We start from the raw sequence: 14,290 nt of genomic DNA, 5'->3' as shown, positions 1-14,290 counted from the left end.
ATTAAAAAAAAATATTTTTGATTTAGTGAGACTTACCTCAGTGCTTGCTGCCCTAGAAAACTCACTCAGAATCTATTTGAATGCTTTGGATTCCTTAACAGTGGGAGTGCCATGAAGCATAGTTTCATCCACAAATTTTTGATGTGTCACAGTGTCGCCACCATTAGTGAGTCTCAGACCCTAAATTCTCCCTTCCTCCTTAGCAACTCTGATAGATCTTCCTAACCCTTCCATCATTAGTATGAAGAGGAAAGGAGAAAGAGGATCTCCTTGCCTTAGACCTCTAGAAGGCTTGAAGGTTTTGTAAGGGGCGCCATTGAGAAAAATTGAACAACTGGCACCATAACCCATTTTATCCAATCATGATCAAAGCCATAGGCTTTTAAAATTTCTCTTATATATGGCTAGCTAAGTTTTTCATAGGCCTTTGCTATGTCAAGCTACAATATCATTCTAGCCTGCTTGTTGGTAATGAGTGAATGCACCATTTCATGTGCTTGTATTATATTGTCTATAATTTTTCTTCCTCCCACATAGCCTATTTGTTCCTTTGACACTAGGGTTGGAAGGAGAGGTTTCAGACGATTGGAAATGACTTTGGATATTATTTTGTAGATCAAATTGCATAATGCTATAGGTTGAAATCTGTCTGGAGAGGTGGCCTTCTCCTGTTTGGGGATTAAGGCTATGAAAGATTCATTGAGCACCTTTAAGACTTTCTTAAATCTTTGAGAGTATTCCACTACCTCCAGGATTTCCTGTTTCACTATCTTCCAACAAGCTTTGAAAAAGTCCACATTGAAGCCATCTGGGCTTGGTGCTTTCCCATTTTGCATCTCTTTCACTGCTTCCTCAATTTCTTCCACTGTTACTGGTCTATTGAGATTGAAATTATCTTCTCTGGCGACCAATTTAGGGATGTACTGAGTGAATTTTTTGTAAACTCGTATCTAGCTTCTGAGGCTTCCTCAACAATTTTCTGAAAATGCTGGAGTAGAACATTCTTCGTCTCTTCATGAGTGTTTCTCTCTACACCATGTTGATCTGTAAGTTTCAAAATTCTATTAATGTTTCAGTGAGCTATGGTGGATCTGTGAAAGAATTTGGTGTTCCTCTCCCCTTCTTTGATCCATTGTACCTTGGATTTCTGTCTCCAGAGTATTTCCTCTTGAAGGCATCTATTGTCCCACTCCTTCTGGAGTGACTCTGCATCTCTTTCTTTTCCTCTGTGTATCCTTCTATGATAAGAATATTGTTTATTTCCTTTGGTCTCTTTTCCACCTCTCCTTTAGCTTTGAAGATGTTCTCAAATTCCTTTTTGTTCCACTCTTTGAGTCTGCCTTTAATATGTTTGAGTCTTCAGTGAAGTAGGAAAATCTTTGTACCTTGAAGGTGAAGATCTTCCCTCCACCATTGTTCAATATTTGTGAGGAACTCTGAATGTGTGAGCAAGGAATTCTCAAACTTGAAGGGGTTGTTCCTTGGTTTGCCAAAAAGGGAGGCTTCTAATTGGATAGGCCAGTGATCTGAACCCCCAAAAGGTAAAATGAGTGCATTAATGCTGCTTCCCTTGAGAGGAAGTTCCTCCGAAACCATAAATCTGTCAATATTTTGAGGCCACTTGGGAAGGGCCTCATATTTTGTTGTTCCAAGTGAAGATTCCATTGCTTGTTTCCATATCAACCAATTTCATATTGGTGATGAAGTTCTGGAAGGAAATTGAATCTCTCCCAAGTATTCTAGCTCCTCCTTTCTTCTCCATGAGTGATTTTGTTATGTTAAAATCACCTCCTAGAATCCATGGTAGAGTTGGGTATCTCTTCTTCATATCCTCCAGTGTTGCGAGGAGTTGAATTTTGTCCTCCATTGGTTGTGGACCGTAGACATTGGTGATCATGTAACATTGCCTGTCTCTCACTGGTTGGAAAATCAAAGAAAGGTGATGTCTAAAGCCTCAGTATCAATCACACCAAATTTTTGTGGATCTGAGAGAGTGAGAATACCACCAGCAAATTTGTTTGCATTAACTTCAAGATATTCATATCTATTTACCCATTTACTATGTTTTTCATGGATCTTTTCCATTGAGCATTTTCTTTCCTGTATGAATACTATGTTAGGTTTTTCCTCTCTAATCCTTTTACCAAGATTCCTCTATTTTCTTCTGCTCCCTAGTCCTCTAATGTTCCAGGTTGTGATTTTCATTGAGGTGGGGTTATAAAGGAGTAACTAGAAATGCCTTTCATCCTTCCTGAATCAATCATGAGCTTGCCACACTACAGTGGTAATTCCTTTTGTCTCTTTCTACCCCTCCTTTTGCATTGATTCTTTGTTAATTTTCTGGTTATTAATCCTATTTAGGAGGTTCCTTTGTTTTCCTGGTTGTCATGTCCTTTTTTGACTCCTGCAGCTGTTTGAGGTGTCTTGTTAAAGAATATCTGTTGCACTTTATCCACGTCCTCCTGAGGGATGGAGTTTATTTCGAGGTTTCCACCCTGTTCTAGAAACTTTTCCAGCTCTAGGCTCTCCCTTTCCAAGATCTCCTGCAGATCTTGAGCCTCCGTACCAATTTCACTTTGAGTCATTTCCCGGTCTTTTTCTACAACCATGGTATTCAAAGTGTCCATCATGTGTTCATTCTGTTCCTGAATGTACTCCACGCTGGTCTCTTTTTCTTTCCCCCTTGCTATCTGATTCTCTGCACCCTCTTTATCCCCTTCCTCAACTTTTTTTCCTCCTAAGTTCTCAAAGCTATTGTAACTTTTGTTTTACCCTTCACACTAGGGCTCTTTTGTGTCTTCCTTTCTCCCCCTTTCCTTTACCTCGCACTTTGGTGAAACTTATCTAGTCTTTTCCTTTGTTGGGATTTAGGTTGTCCTCCCTTCGATTGAGTAGATAGTCTCTTGATAGATGCCCATGCTCATGACATTTGTGACATCTGAATGGCATATGTTCATAGTCAACTGCTTGAACGCATTCGTCATCATAGACTTCTAGAATGACCTCATCTAGAACGGCTCCTGATAGGTCCATCTCCAGACAAATGTGGGCATAGGATGTATATTTTTCCCTTAGAGTTGCCTCTAAAATCTTTAAGAAATGACCTAATTTATTACCTATAGCTTTTAAAGACTCTAGCATCCAGTAATCTAGAGGTAAGGAGTAAATTCGAATCCATACCGGTACCGAAGTGAAGGCTTCTCATTCACGCACAAAGTTCATTGTCCATGCCCTAATATAGAGCCTAGCAGCTGCAAAGAAGTATGGCCCTCCTTCAATGATTTTGTCTCTGTCTTCCATGTTCGTAAACACTACAGTGAAAAGACCTTTGGATCCAAGATGAATATTTAACTCCCCCTTTGGTTTTCAGTTGTATTTTATTCAGGTGTACAACGCTTTCTTTGATGGCCAGATTCCCATAAATTTACATATGATGGCATAGTTAGCCATGTGGTCTACGTGCGCTTGCAAAGGTGGATCATTCAGAATAACCTGAGGTTTAGTTGTGGTCTTGGGTTCACATCACCATCTAACCCTTGACCTCTGTCTTCCGCTTTTTCGTCGCGACAGTCTTCTTCGAGGGCCCCTTAATCTGTATTGGTTTTGCTACCTTCCGCCTTCTGAGTTTCTGTGTCTTTTGTCTTGACCTCCCAAGGCTTTGGAGGTTTCTTCTTTTCCCCCTTCTTCCTCTGTTTGCTACCATATAACTATAGGAGGGAGTGGAGCTCCCTTCTCCATGTGCCTCCATGGATGCTTGGTACTCTCTGCCACTAGTTTCGTTAAACCCTAGAGCTAGAGCTTCCTCCAAAGTATCAAAGGTGGACACAAGTATGTAAACTCATATATATTTAGAGTTATCATATATCATAATATATTAATATATATATTATAATATAAAAAATTTAATATTATATTAAATTTAATATTGCATTAAGTTAGTACTATTATAATATATTAACATTAACATTAATATAGATCTTTTAATTTAATGATTTTTTTATATTGCATGATAACAAAATTTACAATAAAGCTATGTTAAATTAATATTTTAAAATATTGCAGGTTTGATGTGGAAATAAAAATCTATATTAAACCAAATATTTATGTATTTAAATATTTTAATATATCCATAGGACATGGTTTTTCCTTTTAAATATTTATTTTACAAATATTTAATGAAAAAAAATATAAAAGTATTTTGGAATTTTTCCATTAATTTAGGAAATGGTTTTAGCTTTAGTAAAGAGTAAACATGTTTAAAATGTAAATTTATGATCCATTCAAATTCAACATATATAATAAAAGAACTATTAAAAACATGAAATAATTTACTGTCTATTCAAATTATATATAACAACACATACTAATAATTAAAATTAAAAATTAAAATAAAAAAATTATATATAATTTAAAATTCAAGTTAATATATCAGTCCATAATAATATTTCTGGCAACCTCATGACTTAATACAAATCTATTAAAATTATTACTGTATTACTGCATGCTTGACTCTTCAGATACATTCTATTTTCCAACAATTTAATGTCTTATATAACGTGGGCAGGCACGTAAGCACACACGCACAACTCTAGCAATGTGATCCAGTTAGTAATGACGCAAGAAGCTAAATCACTTATGGTTTTTTACTAAAAAGACGTGTGGTTTAATGTTGAAATAATTGTCTATGGGTTGTGAGGTATTTGGGAAATAGTTGAGAGGTGCAATAAAATTCACACGCTAGAGATCCAATAGAGTTTAACTTTCAGGGATTTGTGTAAGGATGAATTAATGGCCATCAATTTTGTTCAATGAAGCCTCGGCCTTACCCAATCGAAAAGTACCTTTGACCTATGCTAGGGTGTGGATTCTTAGCCATGTCATGGATGCAGCCCTTCAGCCAAAGACATATTTATGTAAATGTAAGGTTTAGCTGACTTCACGAATTGAGATTGAACACAACACACATGTTAAATGTAAGGGTTAGTTGACTTCATAAATTGAGACTGAGCCCTAACACAAATATAGCTATTGAGAATTAATATGAATCAGTGACTGAGCACGAACATGAATCTGGCGAATCTAGCCCCTAAGAACTAACACGAATCACTAAGTTCTTAACACGAATCACTGACCGAGATCGAACACAAATCTAGCAAGGATCCAACAAACTCAAATAATATAGTTGCCTTAATTTATTTTTATTTATTTCAAATTATTTACATAGTTATTTAATTTTTGTTTTTTGGTTTTAGTTAATATTAATGAAAATTATGTTTGTTAATTCTTAAGAAACTTACACATTTGGTAGAATACACATCAATGCCACGAGTAATTATAAATAAAATAATAAAATTATTTTTAAAATTTTATTATATTGATTAATTTTTTTAAATATTTTAAATTTTATAATAATTTAAGACATAGTTTAATTAATAGTTGAAATAATTTTGTTTAATTTATTAAAATAAATTGTTAAAGTTTGTCAGAGTGATAAAACTATTTATACATTCAAAATAACATTTTAAACAACAAAGAATCATAATCTCAATAAAAATTATATCACTTAATTTTAACAAAAATACTATATAATCTATAAATTAAACGACACCCTAATCTGTAAATTAAACTACACAATAATCTGTAATGTACACTCTAACCCACAGTAACAAACAGAAAGAAGAGTTCGAGACACCCTCAAATGGAGGTGTTGGGTAAACTGGACCTTCGATTGGGTCAACTCATACATATAACGGGTGGTGTTTTCTATCCCCTTTTGGATAATCGTTAAGTAATACATCACGAGAGATGTGAATTGATTTGGGTCCGTCATGCTCCACTATTATTCTTCTCATAAGAGAAGTGTTATCAACGAGGAATCTCAATAATGGGTAAGTAGTCTGACTATGAACGCATCTTTTTGGGCTTGCTTGGCATGGACTCGATGTGACTTTACATTCAAGGCCGATATTTCAATTGTATATTCATTAAGTTTCGCAGATTCCAGAATTTGTCTTTTACGTATAATCAAGTAATTATTTTTTAATATTATTGCAGATTCTATAATTAACGTACTTTACATTTATATTAAAATTATTTAAATTTCGAAATATTTCAAAAATCCAATGTCAACTTCATATTGAAGATATTAACAGTTGATAAGTAGCCTAATTGTTAATGCACTGTCTTGGGTTTGCTTGGCATGGACTTTATGACACTTTCCATTCGAGGGTGAGACTTGCACGTTCATCGCTTAAAGCACGAGGAATGGGGCGAAAGCAATAAATTGTTCAACTCAATACCAAGCATTTTCGTCCGTATGTAGTTATAATATAGTTCGCAAACATTTGTGCAGGTATTCGTGCTGGTCTCGAGTCGGCTATTGGAGACTATGTTAGAGATATACATATTGGTATTTGATATGGACGTAAATATTAAGTATTGTGTATTATTAATTCACTGCTTTTTATATATGGGAATAGAGTGATACTCAATTGTGATGTTCGGAGAAAATGTAAATATTTAATTTTACTGCAATAAGAGACAAACTGAATATGACAATATTAGTCGTTTGAAATTTAATAATCTTATTATTTAAAAAAATATATATATATAAGAAATGTTTGCTTGATGTGTTGGCAACTTCTTGAGGAGGAAGTTGGGCAAAAACGGATGTTGTGGTTGCAACCCTAACTACCTCCCCAATTGGAAGGGCTTCCAGAGAAAAGGAGGAAGGTAGAGGAAAAATCTGCGTTGTAGGGACAGGGAGAGAAGAAAAAAAAGAAAAAGCTAAGTGTGGTAGAGACCAAATAGCCAATCACAAAAGTGCAATAGTTCTTGCTGAGAACATTGGTCGTGCAAGGGAGCTAGGGGGGAGATTGGTCTTGAAAACCAATCTCACGGTTGGGTGGAGTGACTAGCTACATCTAGAGGTGATCTCTTTCTGTGGAGATACTTAATTAAAGTAACCAGGTATGAAATACTCTATGTTGAATTGTTGATATTATGATTGTGTGGAAGTGATGGTGCATACAGAAGGCTCTTCTAGTAGGATACTATAATTATTTTGCTTTTGAAGAAACCCAGATGCATATTTATTTAGAAATCGATATTTCTTAAGCGCAAAAAAAAAAAAAACTAATGACTGTTGAAACTAAATCTGCCTGTAGAGGAACTATCTTGCTGTGGATTGGATTATGGCACATTTGGCCCATTTTATCTATTTCCTGTTCCTCAACACCTTTCTTCATGAATATAATTCCTACTAGAGGTGGTAAAAAAAAAACTCGGTATTGACCATTTGAAATTCTGAGAAAAATTGAAAAGAGTTAACGCCACTGAATTACCATATACAGGAAATAATGGGAAGACATACTGATCTGTTTCATGCATTTTTAAATAGATTATTGGAAATTCTGAAAGAATGGTGAAAGTTAATGTATAGTTCCATTACATACAAGAAAAATAATACATATACATAGGTGAACCATTCTATAGAAAAAGACGATCCTAATGCTGAAGGGTTGTCAAAAGAGTTCATCCAATAGTTCTGGTAAATATGAAGGAAATAACAGTAATACATCACAGTGCACCTTTCTTGTAAGTAAACGAAATACATAGATGCCAACAGAATCGTATTGGCAACAATAGTAGGCCTCGAGGGCCAAATTATACAACTCTTGCCTCTGAAAAAATATACAGGGAAATGAAAAAATTAATATGGAAGAACTGGGAACCACATACCATAAATGTCAATACTCGAAAAGAATAACTGTGCGAGTGTAGGGTCACAATTCCAAGAATTTAAGAAAAACGGCCTCGCCCAGGTTATTCGGGACCTGAATCCTGAAGGGACCTAATGGACTTCTGAGGCCGAGTCTTTAAAATCAATCCTCTCTCGCCAATTGAGAACTTCCAGGGACGAAACCCTCAATGTAAGTTCCAGAAAACTTAGCAGTGGGAATAATTTCACAATGAGACCAGCGGATAGAGGAAAAAATCAAATAAACCCCAACCCTGTTGATGAGGTTTCAGACCCATTAGGTATAACGATAAACTATATAGGACAATGCGTCAGAAGAAAAGCCTTGAGGGGGTTTAATGAGAAATTATCATATGATATTAAAGGAAGAGCAAAGATACCAACAATGATCAAAAGGGCTCGAGGCCACATTTCAGAAAATAACTATAACCCTCTGTGCAAAAACAACATAACCAGAACACAGACATAGGAGCAATTATTAGGAGAAGTAAATATGGAGACCCATGTATATATTCATAAACGTTCAATGCATAAAGGAAAGCTAACCAAGCATCCACTGGAGTAGTCATACCAAATGGTTGAATTATAACCGGAAAATACACAACAGACTTACAGCCGATAAATTCATTTTATACATATTTAACTTAGCAAAGAACTGTCCAGACCAGGGATGGCGACACCATTGTGGGTGAGAAGCCATGAAACCCCGGAGCATACAGAGAAGACCATTAAGAGTAATCTGAGGGCGATTCTAGCTATCAGGGTGAATACCCTCTAAACCCCTGAACGTTTGACGTACATGCAATATAAACAATAACTTAAGGTATTAACCGGCAAGAGCCAAAGTCATTATACTGTTCAGAACCGAAGCCCCAGCTAGGGAACGCTTCAACCACGGTGAATCTTACCCGGAAGGGACATCAAGCCGATGCCGCAGGAGCCCCTCTCCTCCTGAATTAACCAAGAGTAAGCTGCCCATCACTCTGCAAAACATATGAACCCGCAGAAAAAAAGAAAAGAAAATTATGACTAGAGCTACAATAAACGAATTCTTCATAGGAAGGAACATCCGCAACAACAAAACAATAGCTCAAAAATTACCTGTAGGTTGTAATGTCTGTCAAATATAGAGTCTGAAGCGGTAACGCCGGTAGGGGCCTGGTTCTGTGCACCAACAGAATAGAGCTGCTGAAGAATGAGCAGGACTGGAGCAGGTTCTGCCGGAAGTTTCCCTCCAAATGGAGTCGCGCTCATAGCAATCCACAGAAGAGGTAAACCCCGAGGTGATTGCCACCATTGGATTGTGGAGAGAATAGTGCACCATCGATTGGGGCGTGTTTTCCAAACAGATAGATGAGACTGAACATCTCTGCTGAGGCCACGTACCAGACGGAGCACATGAGTTAATAAAAGTTGCAGTAAGTATAGCATGCCACGTGATGGCAGCAGTGTAAACAAAATGCTGGTAAACAAATGTGTGCTGCATGGACCTCCGGTTGGGTAATCAAGCCTTAGTGTTAAAGGCGATCATTGATATGCTGACGTTTCATTGAAATTACAACCGCGTAAATCCCAAGAGGTGAATGTATTATAGTTGTGGTAATTTTTTTTTTTTTAAGTGGAGACGTTACAAGTGGTATCAGAGCCAAGTTTCAAAAACTGTGGCCTCTGGGACAAACACTGGAACAAAAACAAATTAAAAAAAAACAACTGATTGGAAATAAACGAAGTAAAACCATTATAAATTTTGCAGTCGCAATTTTACTTATATTTACAGAAAATAGTTAATATGTTAACTTCTCTTTTGGTTCCATGTTTAGGCTAAGGCAAAGGAAACAACAAAGAGACAGAAGATAGTAAGCATGCGAAGGGCAGGCAGCGCTCCGCATAGGTTTGTAGCAGGCCAGGGACCTGCAACAAGCCCTGGGGATAACCCAGAATTATGGGTACAGCTTGGGGAGGAGACTCACAATACGAACCTTGCAATATTAGAGATGGTACAGGAGCTAAAAAATGAAATGGCTCGATTACGAGAGGATAACGCCAGATTAACCATGGAGCAGGAAAGAATTCTAAAGAGCCTATCAGATAAACAGAATCAGCAACCATTGAATCCCAGTGCTGAGCAGCAGAGAGTGTCGGAGGAACAGAATCACCACACAGAACCAAAGCGGTTAGATGAAAGGGGTGAAGAGCGGGAAGAATGATCTAATAATTCTTCTTAACGACAGACATCAAAAAGACAATGGACAGAGTTACAAGGGGAGTTCCGCAAGATCAAACTGCCACACTTTGACAGAGAACAAGAGGAAGCAGCTGAGGCATGGTTAATTAATATGAACAAATACTTCAAGTTGTATGAATATGATCACAACCTGAAAGCATGATTAGCCATTTTCCAGTTACAAGGGAAAGCCACCCTGTGGTGGGAGGAAGTCAAGATCGTGAAAGGAGTAAGTGAACAGAATATTACCTCGGATAAATTTCAAAGATACTTCAAGGAGAGGTACCTAACAGAACTTTTCTATGACGAGAAGGCAAGGGAATTCGATGACTTGCGTTCGGGACAGCAGACCATGGAAGAATTCATTACCCGATTTACATCATTACTTCGTTATGTACTTTATATTAGGGAGGGAAATGCTAAAGTACGGAGGTTTGTCAGCAGCCTGCCCTCGAATATGAGGGAAAGGATTGAGTTTGACAATCCGAAAACAATGGACAAAGCAATACACAAAGCCAGAATTTGTTACCAACAAAGTAAACAGAAGGGAGAAGTTCCAGGTAAAAGATGGACTGATAAGAGGAACAACAGATTGGCTGGAAATAATAAAGGGAGTCGAGGTGGAGGTAGTAAGGGCTTGGCAAAAGGGAAAAGCAGTAAAAATATACAGAAAGGCCCCCTCAGGTCAAAGCCAATGGGTGAGTCCAGGATCAAAGAGCCATCTGGAAAATTTGACCATGAAGGGACAGTAAGGCCCCCCATGTAGTGTTGGGGGTGTGGTGGACCTCATTACGTCAAAAATTGCCTGCAACAGAGGGGAACCAAATATATTTCCGAGATCCAAGAAGCGTCGATGGTCGGTGACGTGGGACGTAGTCTGCCAAGGATTAATGCTGCCCTAGAAGATTTTCAGGTGGAGTACCAGTCGACTATGGTGGAATTCGAAGATAAAATCTCAGACTTTACTGTAACTATTTTAATTGACCCTGGAGCCATATTAAGTTATATTAGTCCTAAGGTTGTAGAGCATTGTAAATTGCAACCTATTAAATTCAAGAATCCTTGGCTAGTACAGCTCGTTACAGGGGCCAAGAGACGGGTGCTTGCAAATGTCAATGACTACCCTTCAAAGATAGCGGGACAGCCAGTGGTAGCAGATTTAAATGTGCTTCCCCTTAGCTCATATGACGTTCTAATCAGTATGGATTTGCTAGAAAAACACTGGTCCCTTGTCAACTGTAAAACCAAGACCATCTATTATAGGGATGAACTTGGAAAATAGTAGGAGATGCAGGGAATTAAGCGACCTATGCAGATTTGGCCGATAACTACCTCTCAGTTGGCAAAATGTATCAGGAAAGGATATGAGTTTTATACCATTCAAGTAGGCTATGCTAACTCAAAAGATAAAAGAGCCGCATTAAACAACATCCCTGTGATACAAGAATTTGCGGATGTGTTCCCAAAGGAGATTCCTAGATTGCCCCCAAAAGAGATATAGATTTTACTATTGAATTGGTATGAGGGGCAGCCTGGGTATCCTGAGCACCTTACCGAATGAGTACACCTGAGTTTACAGAATTAAAGATGCAGTTACAGGAACTGCTCGACAAAAATTACATTCGCCCTAGCGTGTCTCCTTGCGGAGCTCCAGTACTGTTTGTGAGGAAAAAGGATGGGACTCTTCATATGTGTATAGATTACCGTCAGTTGAATAAATTGACCATCAAAAATAAGTATCCTTTACCTCGGATCGATGAACTTTTTGATCAAGTAAAGGGAGAAACAATATTTTCCAAGATCGATCTGCGATCGGGTTATCACCAAATCAGGATTAAGGATGAGGATATAGCTAAGACTGCTTTTAGAACAAGGTATGGGCATTATGAGTTTGTGGTGCTACCCTTTGGGTTAACTAATGCCCCTGCAACCTTTATGTGTTTAATGAACAACATATTTCATCAATATTTGGATCGATTTGTGCTAATCTTTATTGACGATATACTTATATATTCTCACACCATGGAGGAACATAAGGAGCACCTTAGGTTGGTGCTACAAACCCTCTGAGAACACAAGTTTTATGGTAAGTTCAACAAATGCGACTTCTTTAAGGAGGAAATACAGTATCTTGGGCATGTAATCACAAAAGAAGGGATCACAGTGAACCCTAAAAAGACAAAGACCATAATGGAGGGCTTGTACCAAGGGATGTGGTAGACATCCGATCCTTCATCGAACTAGCCGGTTATTACAAGCGCTTTGTAGAAGGATTCTCAAGAGTAGCGCACTCTATTACTTCCTTACAGAAAAAGGGAAGAGCTTTTAGGTGAACCCTGGAATGCCAAGCATGTTTTGAGCAGCTTAAGCATCTACTCACCACCACACTCATTCTGAGCATAGCCGACCCCAATAAGGATTATGTGGTGTGCACTGATGTAAGCAAGGAAGGATTCAGAGGCATGTTGATGCAAGAAGGTAAGGTAATCGCTTACGAGTCAAGGAAACTAAAAGAACATGAGCAGAAATATTCTTCTTATGACTTAGAATTGGCAGCCATCATACACGCTTTGAAGATGTGGCGACACTACCTTATGGGAAGAAAAAAAAAATTGCTGACTGACCACCATAGTCTGACCAATTATTTTAGCCAGCCCACTCTAAATGCCAGGCAAGCACAGTGGGTGGATTTCTTAAGTGGTTTTGACTTTGAAATCAAACATTTGAAAGGGAAGGAGAATCGGGTGGCAGACGCATTAAGTCGAAAATTACAGTGCTTATATGAAATTACCTATAGTGAATGGAAAAGCCCCTTCGAGGAGATGATTAAAAAAGCAGCAGAGCAAGATGTTGTATACCAGCAGATAAAACAGCAAGTACAACAGCCTACCAGCAAGGAAAATCAGCTAGATTATGGGGTAGATGATGCTGGAATGTTGTACTATAGGAAGAGGCTATATGTGCCCAATCAGAACAGCATCAAGAATCTGATTTTAGATGAATTTCATATCAGCCACTATGCTGGACACCCAGGATATCAGAAAATGATCACTACCCTCCGAAAAGAATACTACTGGCTGGGTATGAAGAGAGATGTGGCGGAATACTTGGCACGTTGTTTAGAATGTCAACAAATCAAGGCAGAACACCAGCACCCTGCGGGACTATTGCAACCGTTACCCATTCCGGAATGGAAGTGGGAAACCATTTCTATGGACTTCATAACAGGTTTTCCCAAGACAAGGAAAAATAATGACTCCATCATGGTGGTGGTGGACAAATTAAGTAAATCAACACATTTTATCCCTGTGAAATCTACTTATAGAGCTGTGCAGATTGCTCATATTTTTATGCAAAACATATTTAAGTTGCATGGGTTACCAAAAACAATAATCTCCGACCGTGATGTAAAATTCACATCAGTCTTTTGGAAAACATTGTTTGTTGAACTAGGAACTCAACTGAATTTTAGTATGACATATCACCCTTAGACGGACGGGGCAAACAGAACAGGTGAACCATGTGGTGGAAGATATGTTGAGGGCATATGTTATGCAACAATCGACCAGGTGGGAAGATTACCTGCACTTGGTCGAATTCGCATACAACAATGGCTATCATACATCACTGCAAATGAGCCCATTCGAAGTACTGTATGGGCGAAAGTGTCGCACACCCTCAAGCTGGGGTGGACCAGAAGACAAATTAATGTTGGGGCCAGAAATGCTTGGGGAAATGGAAGAAATGGTCAAGAAGGTTCGGTCTAATTTAAAAGCCACCCAGGATAGGCAAAAGAATTTTGCCGACCGGAAAAGGAGGTTTAAAGAATACCAAGTCGGCGATCATGTGTATGTGAGAATTCAAGCAAAGAGGAGCACATTGCAGTGGAGCAGGTGTACCAAATTGGCACCCCGATACTGTGGACCGTTCCAGGTCTTGGCTAGGATTGGGCCGGTGGCTTACCAGCTCGCCCTGCCAAGTCACATCCGAGTCCACAATGTCTTCCATGTCTCCGTATTAAAAAAAAATGTCTACGACCCTAAACATGTAATCAGATGGTAGGATGTACAGGTAAGAATCATTCCAGTAAACCAATCTGAAAGTTTTCTTTAAAAGAAACTAACTTAGAACATTGCATGTTGCAGGTCGAACCAGAAGGAGAAATCTTGGTCAAGCGGCTGAACATTCTCGACCAGAGAGAAGTACAGCTACGGAAGTGAGCTATTCCCCAAGTTAAAGTGCATTGGCAGCACTTTGGGCCTGAAGAGGCCACCTGGGAGGATGAAGAGCTTATGAAACAAGCTTAC

This window comes from Pinus tabuliformis, chromosome 6, assembly GCF_031772625.1.
Source record: "Pinus tabuliformis cultivar Carrire ecotype Pingquan chromosome 6, CPIR1, whole genome shotgun sequence".
Classification (NCBI taxonomy): domain Eukaryota; kingdom Viridiplantae; phylum Streptophyta; class Pinopsida; order Pinales; family Pinaceae; genus Pinus; species Pinus tabuliformis.
This window is presented reverse-complemented; position numbering follows the sequence as displayed.